The following is a 10036-nucleotide window of genomic DNA, read 5'->3' on the forward strand; positions in this document are numbered from 1 at the left end:
GTTGAGATTCTTCGGAAAGAAATATTGCCGATTTGGTTTCCCCTTTCTCTGCTTCTTCTTTAAGATCCTCTTTTCTCCTACAAAAATGAAAGGAGAGGGAAGGGAAAGAGACTGAGGGAGAAGAAGAAATCTAGAAAGACTGGCCGATAATCTGAAAAGAGATAATTGTTAAAGAGAAGGAGAAGAAAATCTTAAAAGAAAAATAGTTACTTTTTTACTTTTGAATTGAAAAAATTATTAAATCTTTAAACTAATAGAGAAAAATGTAATAAAATTTTAGGTTTTTAAATATTTTTTCATTAAATAACAATTTTACTTTTAATTCTAATTAAAAATTTCAACATAAAGATGAGTGTTTGAATTTTTAAAACTTCACCAGTGTAAATTTGAAAATACACTAAACCTTGAGTAAGAATAAGTTTTTTGGCCTTTATTTTACATTTAAAGGTTAAATATTTTTTAAGTATCCATCTATCCTTTGTTTTAACAAAACAAATTAATGAATTTATAATTTCATAAAAATAAAGGGAAGACTTCATTCTTTAAAGCTGGAAGAACATAATTTTTTTAAATATTTTACATAACAAAAAATGAATATGATTATTTCTTCAGTATCACATTTAACAAATTTATGTACCAAAATTTACAAAGACAAAGACCTCTATCAATACAATGTAACGTATCTCTGTTCACTGGTCACTATTTTGGTTCGTTCTATGCTGCTTTGTGGTAGTCCTGAATGCCCATGAAATCATATGCTTTTATAGTTTTTTAATGTTCATGTTTAGTAATTATATATTTCAAAATGCAGATATTGATTTTAATTCAATCGATTGTCAACGCTTAAGCAACTCTTTAAACTCTTTCATATTCTTTAACTTTTCAGATCAGGTCGGGCCGAGGATTAGGCCCATTTATGTGGGGATGAAAAATCATCCTTGTCCTCGTTATTCTATATTGAAATCTCGGCCCAAATGAGATGGGGCAATTCTCACGTTCAACTCTGCCACCCTTGAATGGATTCTACATTGAAGTAGCTTTCTTTACTTCTTGGAATAGAAAGGGTAAAAATGAAAAGAAATAGAATTGAATGAAGGATTTGATTTATTAAACTAATAAGAAAATGTTATATTTCAATTTGGCCCTTAACTAAATGACATATATTTTAGGCCACAAGATTTATTCTCACAAAAGGTTTAATTTATTGACAAAGTTTTACTTGTTAACTTTGAAAAATCTAAAACCCATCTGTCATCCAATTTTGTTAGTGTTTTTAGTTAGTTTAATGGTAAATTATTAATTTATAAATTTTAGTATAATAATAGAAAAATATTTTTTATCATCTTTTATAAAATTTGTTATAGTGACTCTTTCAAGAGCAAACATAAGTTTAAAAACCTAATCTATCATTGCACTAATATCATTGAAACTAGGCAAACTGATAAATATATACAATAAAATGGATAATAAAAGTTGTCCCCAGCCATTTGAGCAGCCTTAAACATTTTCTTTTGTATTTGGTCTTCTAAACTCCTACAATCTCATATAGACATGACCTGTGTTTTTAGTTTCAGAAACGTTGGGTGTTGAGGACTCAAATACACGCCTTTTTTTTCTTCTAATATGCATCCTACCATCAAGGATGCAAATGATAAGTAAGTTATTGACCATTTCCAACAGCTGCAAGCATGAAGATAACCGGAGATAGTAAACACGCTCTTGACGGGGTTTGAGAGAGGTCAATGCTTTATTCTCATTTCATCACTTAATTCTATATTAAATTCAAGTATTACAAAAGAAATATTTTTATGACAATATATTGTAAATAACTACTCTTAAATTGAATTTGAGATAGTTGTAGTCATTCTTGCAAGCAGATCTGGAAGTCCAAGGGTTAATAAAAATAAAACTCTATATATATATATATAGGGTTTATAAAATAAATACACAAACAATATATCATCATATAATTAAATAATTTTAAATTAAAGATAATATAATACCTATTTATATAATATTACTTTGATTGAAACCCATTTATCCTCTGACACATTTCAATTCATGCATATAATCAACCCAAAGAAATGGACGGATTGGGCTAAGGATGAGTTGGGTCGAAACTGGTAAAGGGTAAAATAGGAAATTATGGAGTAATGTTTTGAAAACCCGTATTCGGCTTTGTGGTTACGGTAGACCCACAGTATTTGTTAAATTAAACATTTTGTTTTTTAATTGAATAAAGCAAATCCAGAGAGAAAACTTAAAGCATGTTCCAACACCTGGGTCTGACTAGTAATTTATGAAATTAGATACATTTGTACAAATATGATAAGGAGTTATGAATAATGGATTTTATAACTAAAACAAAATTTAAGCCGGAGAAGAAGATGAACGAAGTAGGTGTAAGAGAAAAAAATAAAACATAGAAGAATAAAAAGAGAACTTGGGAGGCGTGAATTCAAATTGTTAATTGGGTGTGCCTACAAATAGAGGTGGAGGGTCTTTATATAACTCACTGTCCCAAATATCCACATTTCATGCTTATCTTCCCTTAGGTTTAATACATTCCTACAAAACTTTCAAATTGACCACGTGGTGGAAATCCTTTATATATATATATATATATATATATATATATATATATATATATATTATCTTTTAGTTGAACAAAACAAATCCCAAGATGAAATTAAAGGCACCTTCCTTCCTAACACAATAAATACGCATGTGAGACCATACAAGCATTCAAAGAGAGTGAGAGAGAGCTCTACTTTTTTTTCTTCTATTATTTCAGTCGCCATCTTTTCCCTTATATATATGTATATATTTGATAAGTTTCTCATTCTAACACCCTCATCAAACTTCTCTTTTCCTCTATGCATTTTGTTTCTCCGCTTTTAGCTGTTTCCTTTTCTTCCTCTAAACTTCTCTCTAATTCAATCTCTCAGTTAAAGAGTTTAAATTGCTGAGAATCCCACTTCAGTTTGATTTTCTTTCAATAAGTCTAAACTTGTGTAATTTCCGTTTAATCTTTGTCATTTTTCTTTTTCGTGCCTTCTTATGCATTATCCTATAGTATTACAAGCAAAACGAATACTACGGGAAGAAATGCAAATTCTATCTTGATAATCATAGTTAAAAGTCTTGTACTCCTTTAATTGTTAGGCTAGTTTCATTTAATGACTGCATTTACTCCACATCTTCATTCATATTATTACACATGAAAGGTTTGGAGAATAATCATCTCCAATTATGTCAACACAATAATATGATGATAAAGAAAGGAAAGCTAGATTGATTCACACCAATCAATTTTTCTACAAATAAGTGCGTACTGCGTTTACTTCACCAAATTGCACACTCTTGCATTGCAAGTATTGAGTACCACAACCCGTCTCTTGTATAAATCGTAAGTTCTTTCAATTCTCTTACTACTTTTTCATATCATTTTGGTAAACACTTATAATTTTGTTATAATTTAATTTAGGTGAAAATTATTTTCTCATTATATTATTTTCATAAGTAATGCTAAATTTATAAACTAAGTATACAAAGTGTTTTCTACTATATTTTATATTTTACTTAGGCTAAAAGACTTATTCTCACCTAAGGTATAGTGAAATCTCAAACTCTCATCCTCAAATTTTTAAAAACCCAAACACCCATTTATAAACAAATTTCTATTAAAAATCTCAGTTAGAGTTAGGGGTAAAACTGTCATTTAATAAAAAATTTAAGTTTTATTATATTTTCTCCCCAAGTTTAAAAATCTCACAATTTTTCCCAACCTAAAGCTTGAAAAGTGACAAATAACCTCTGGGGTTTGTTTCTCTTTTCAATGTCGATTGGTAGTTTTCGACAGTCGACCCTCTTCCCTCCCACCTTATCTTTGCCTTAAGTCTTTTTCCCTTGCCTCTTCAACCGTATTCGATCGAGATGAAGATGTTATTTTCATCTCCATCTGAGAGACAAAGATGACGTGTCTTTGTCTCAAACGAAGACTGTTTCTCTTCGTCTAAGACGAAGGCGATCAATTGGAGAAGCAAAGGAGAGATACTAGAGGGAGAGATAAGGTGGGAGGGAGAATAACCGATGACTAGAGACTGCTAATCAATGCTAGAGAGGAGAGGGACAAACCCTAGGCGGGCATTTGTCACTTGTCAAACTTTGGGTTGGGGGAAAATTGTGATATTTTAAAATCTGTAGTGGAAAATGTAATAAAACCTAAAATTTTATTAAATGATGGTTTTATCCTTAACCATAACTAAAATTTTTAACAGAAATTTGTTTATAGGTGAGTGTTTGAGTTTTTGAAAGTTAGAAAATGAGAATTTGAGATTTCAATATACTTTGGTGGGAATAAGTCTTTTGGCCCTTTATTTATCGCTAGCATGATAATCCCACCTATTATAAGTGTTGTCTGCGAATAAGATTGATGAAAATGAAATAATGTCATGATACAATTTTTTAAAGAAGTCTATGCTATACATGCATAATATATGTGTAACATAAAAATGAAAGAAACGATGGTGCAGGCACAAAACTTAATTTAGGAGAGTGGAATATTAATATGTGGAGACTGAAGATTGCAAAGGGTGGAGATAGCCCGTATATGTTTAGCACGAATAATTATGTGGATAGACAAATATGGGAATTCGATCCTGATGCAGGCACACCCGAGGAGCTAGCTGCGGTTGAGGAAGCTCGCCAAAATTTCCACAAAAATCGACATAAGGTTAAGCCAGCCAGTGACCTACTTTGGCGATTACAGGTATAATTCCCTTTCATTGATCATAATTCTAATTTCAAAGTAGCATACATATTAATTATCAGTTGGAAAAAAACACACTCTAGATTTGTTTAATTATTATTATTATCATTATTTTCCTCGCAAACATATTAATGCGCGTTTCGTTGTGCTAACTTTCTCTGGTCAAACGCAGTTCCTGAGGGAGAAAAACTTCAAACAAACAATACCACAGGTGAAGGTTAAGGATGGTGAGGAGATTACGCATGAAACTGCAACGATTGCTCTTTGAAGAGCTGCCCACCACTTTTCAGCTTTACAAGCCAGCGATGGCCATTGGCCTTCTGAAAATGCTGGCCCGTTATATTTTCTTCCTCCTTTTGTGAGTGTTGTTGTTATGCTGATTACATTTATCTTTTAAAGTTTACTCTTAACTACTCTTACAGAGAGATTCTTGCCTCTATTTTGAACTAGCATAGATCAATTTGCAACTAAAAACTTTAATGATTTAATGGTTTCTAACTCCTATACATTACCAAAATTTGGGCCTTGTTTAGTGTTGGTAAGTCAAATAAAAAGAAAGAGAATCCCACATATAATTAAATTGAGTAAAGTGAGTGGTATATAATTGTATAGATTAGATCTTAACAGAAACCAATTAGTTTTGTGTAATATATGTTTCAATCTCTATACTTGTAAATCCAATATATTTTCTACATTTACGAGGAAAGTTTTTTCCCATCTCTTATGCACATTACAGGTGATGTGCTTGTACATTACCGGGCATCTGAATACTGTATTTACCTCTGAGCATCGCAAGGAAATACTTCGTTACTTGTACAATCACCAGGTTCGCAATGAAAAGGAAATTTTAGAACATCTCTTAAGTCTTAACGTCAAATTAATTGTACTGTCTGATAATGTAGCATGAGGATGGTGGATGGGGAATACACATAGAGAGCCATAGTAGCATGTTTGGTACAGTTTTTAGTTATATTTGTATGCATTTACTGGGATTAGGACTTGATGATGGTGAAAATAATGCTTGTGCAAGAGCAAGAAAATGGATCATTGACCACGGTGGTGTAACATATGTACCCTCTTGGGGCAAAAATTGGCTTTTGGTATGACATATATTCTAAATGAGTAACATTAATTTTGTGTATAAATTATAAACAAAAACGATGGTATATCACTATATTATTGAGTGTTGTTTTATTTTTAATTCAAAATTATCAATTCACATAGTGATATATTATCGTTTGTGTATAAATTTGTGATCATTGTTTATATACATAGTTTTATTAATCTTAATTTGGGGATCAATATTTTATCATTTTTTGTATGCCATAGATTCTTGGTGTGTTTGATTGATCTGGCACCAACCCAATGCCTCCAGTGTTTTGGATTCTTCCTTCTTTTTTTCCAATACATCCAGGTAATTTGTGCATCTTAAGAAACTGTGAATTTATGTATATGATAAATGTCAAATGCAATAGTATTATGAACCAAATTTTTGTAGCTTCGAATTGAAATAAGATTGTCACAATTGTTTGAAGCCTTTTGTTATTAGTAGAGGATTTTCCTTTTCCACTATATAACTTCAATATTGCTATTTTGTTGGTGCTTGCTCTATAGTTATTAAATTTGCATTTTCCTATTTCATGCAGCAAAAATGTGGTGCTTTTGTCGATTGGTTTACATGCCCTTGTCCTATTTATATGGTAAGAGATTTGTTGGTCCAATCACCCCACTAATTCAACAATTAAGAGAAGAACTTCATACTCAGCCTTACAATGAAATCAACTGGAGGAAAGTGCATCATCTATGTGCAAAGGTTATTTTCCCTTGCTCCTTAGACTATAATGGCAAATATATATTTTCTATATGTTCTCCACGTGTTTTCTCAAATGCAAATCTTATATGAATTACATAAGACAATATTTTTTTAATAATAAAACTATATATTTTTAGTTTTGAGTAGGCAATTGGATTTCTAAATAATATATCATTATATAATTAAGTGATTTCGAATTAAAATAAAACAACATTAAATCATTTAATGAACTATCTACTTAGTACTCAAAGCTTGGTGAATATAGAAATGTTTTTTTTTATGCATGCCAAATCTTAGAAGGACTTCATATATCATTTCCTTTCCCCTATTATTTTTGTCATAATTTTTTTATTATTTTATTTTGAACTGTACCCTTTTAGCATTTAGTCATGGATTTGTCAGAGACTGAAATGCATAAAAAGCTTGCATGTTTTATGTTGTTACAGGAGGATTTATGTTATCCCCATCCATTGGTACAAGATGTACTTTGGGATAGTCTTTACTTAGCAACTGAGCCTCTTCTAACTCGTTGGCCTTTGAACAAGTTGATTAGAGAAAGGGCTCTTAAAGAAACAATAAAGTTTATTCACTATGAAAATGAGACTAGTCGATACATTACCGGATGTGTTGAAAAGGTAAAACTATTCAAATATATGAATGAATTCATGATCCAGTTGATACTCATACTTAAGCTACCTGAATTGGATAGCCATTGTGTATCCTCGCTTGTTGGGTTGAAGACCCTAATGGAGACGCCTTTAAAAAGCATCTCGCCAGAATGGCAGATTACATTTGGCTAGGGGAAGATGGAATGAAGGTTCGGGTTAGTACTAATTCACTGCATCATTAATAGATTTAATGAAATTAATAACGATGGATTGTGCTTCAATTGATTTAACACTTGAGATCATTATGTAGAGTTTTGGCAGTCAAGTGTGGGATACTGCATTAGGCCTTCAAGCTCTGATTGCAAGCAACCTGACTGATGAAATTGGGCCTACAGTCTCTAAAGGGCATTACTTTTTAAAGCAATCTCAGGTTTCATATATAAAATCTTTCAAGCATTGCTTCTATAATTTCTTTTTCCTCTTGATTTATTGCTTTGGACTTCACTGAATCATGCCAATGAATTGTAATTTTGAAGATCAAGGATAATCCTTTAGGTGACTTCAAAAGCATGTTCCGTCACTTTTCCAAAGGAGCATGGACTTTCTCTGATCGAGATCATGGATGGCAAGTTTCTGATTGCACTGCAGAGAGCTTGAAGGTAATCAATTAGTTTTACCCATAATCATGCATAATAATTTTCTCACAACTTTATTTTTGAGTTTCCATAGTGTTGCCTACTTCTTTCAATTTTACCTGCCGAAATCGTCGGAGAGAATGAAACCTGAGAGACTACATGAAGCTGTCGACTTTATACTTTCTCTTCAGGTAAATGTTCGATAGTTCTCTGAATTTTTTATTAATTTTTCTCATGTGATTCATTTTATTCATTATTTATAGAGTGAAGACGGAGGATTAGCAGTTTGGGATCCAGCAGGTGCTTCCTTAGTATTGGAGGTATCTACATAAAAAATATGAATTGACTGTATTTTTGTTGTTATGATAGCGGGATCCTTTTGATATTTCTTTCTTTCTTTGGTTTTGTTTATTCCTCTTCAGTGGCTCAATCCTGTAGAGTTTCTTGAGGACCTTGTTGTTGAGCATACGTAAGATTAAAATCATTTACCCTTTTGCAAACTACAAATTATTCATGTTAGTGTGAATTCTTGCATTAATGCTAATTAAATAAGTAATTCAGGTATGTTGAATGCACAGCATCAGCAATCGAAGCATTTGTTTTGTTTAAGAAATTGTACCCACATCACAGAAAGAAAGAGATTGAAAATTTTATCAAAAAGGCTGTACGATACATCGAAAAGGAGCAAACTACTGATGGTTCATGGTACATGTTCCTTGTTGTGGATGCTAGCAATTTTTGCATCTTCTCATAATAAAGTTCACAAATGGACAAACATGTTTATAGGTACGGAAACTGGGGAATCTGCTTCATATATGGTACTACTTTTGCCATTGGAGGTTTGGTTGCTGCTGGGAAGACTTACAACAACTGTTTGTCTATTCGAAAAGCGGTTGATTTTCTGCTAAATTCACAATGTGAAGATGGTGGTTGGGGAGAGACATATATCTCCTGCTCAAAGAAGGTAATTTCTTTTTCCTACATAAACACGCCTTAGTATTCAGTATCAGTTTCTTCACTATAGATTATAAAAAAAGTAATGGTGTGTGTGCAACCAAATTGTACTTAAAGTTATATAAGCCAAATTGCTTCGTGATACAGATATATACGCTACTGGAAGGAAAAAGATCGAATTTGGTACAAACTGCATGGGCTGTGATTGGTTTAATTTATTCAGGCCAGGTCAGCTCATAACTGAAATGCATATCTTATGTTGCTAATTGACTCTCTTTACAATTCGGCATTGAATTAATTTTAGTATTCATTTCATAAGATAGGCTGAGAGAAACTCAGCACCAATTCATCGCGCTGCAAAGTTGTTGATAAACTCTCAGCTGGAAAATGGAGATTTCCCCCAACAGGTAACGATATATCTTACTCTAAGCTGAATTTCCCTGAAAATATATTGATAATATAAGTTGTGAAATTGGTAACATAAGCATAAGATTTATAGTAAACTGATGTCCATTATTTTTTTAAAATTTTTAATGGTATAGGAAATTATGGGAGTTTTCATGAGGAACTGCATGTTGCACTAAGCAGAATACAGGAATATATTCCCAATGTGGGCTTTAGCAGAATACAGGAATAAAGTTTTAATGCCCAACAATTAACACTTAAATTAGTCAAGCAGAAGCAGTGGATTAAAATTTTAGCGAGTGAAGAACCGATTAAATAAGAGTTGTTTATGGATGTGTAAATCGCATCAACACATCTGTAAAATTTTGTGTAATAAAGCACTATAAGGCTTGAGTATTATAGTTTGTGGATTTCAAGGAAATAAAATTTTTGAAGTTTTGATTCCGATTCATTTTTGCTCAAATTGCCAATAGAGATAGATGGTTGATCAATGAGTCATAAGTTGCTGATGGAGTTAATGCCAGTACGAGGAAAAGAACAAACATTTAAATAAATTATAAAAACATTTTCCACAATACAAAAAAGAAAAAATGATCAAAGATGGGTGTTTTTTATACTGATTTATGCCATTTGCATTGTTGCGATTCTCTCAAAAAAGATGAATGCAAATAACACTCAAAATAATTGTTTGCATTTTTTTAAATTTGACCAAAGAAAAAATGATTAAATTTTAAGATTTTCAAAGAGAAATGTGATTAAATTTTAATTTATTTTTAATATTACAGATAAAATAATGATTTTATTTTTAAAATCATTAATTTTAATTATTTGTAAATAAATAAATATAATT

At 31.5% G+C, this 10036-nt stretch overlaps 1 pseudogene; it reads left to right on the top strand.

Annotated features, from left to right (window-relative positions):
* Positions 1–2895: 2895 nt before the first annotated feature.
* On the top strand, positions 2896–9635 carry LOC123217896 (annotated as a pseudogene).
* The last annotated feature ends 401 nt before the right edge of the window (positions 9636–10036 follow it).

Source organism: Mangifera indica, chromosome 6, assembly GCF_011075055.1.
Source record: "Mangifera indica cultivar Alphonso chromosome 6, CATAS_Mindica_2.1, whole genome shotgun sequence".
NCBI classification, from domain to species: Eukaryota; Viridiplantae; Streptophyta; class Magnoliopsida; order Sapindales; family Anacardiaceae; genus Mangifera; species Mangifera indica.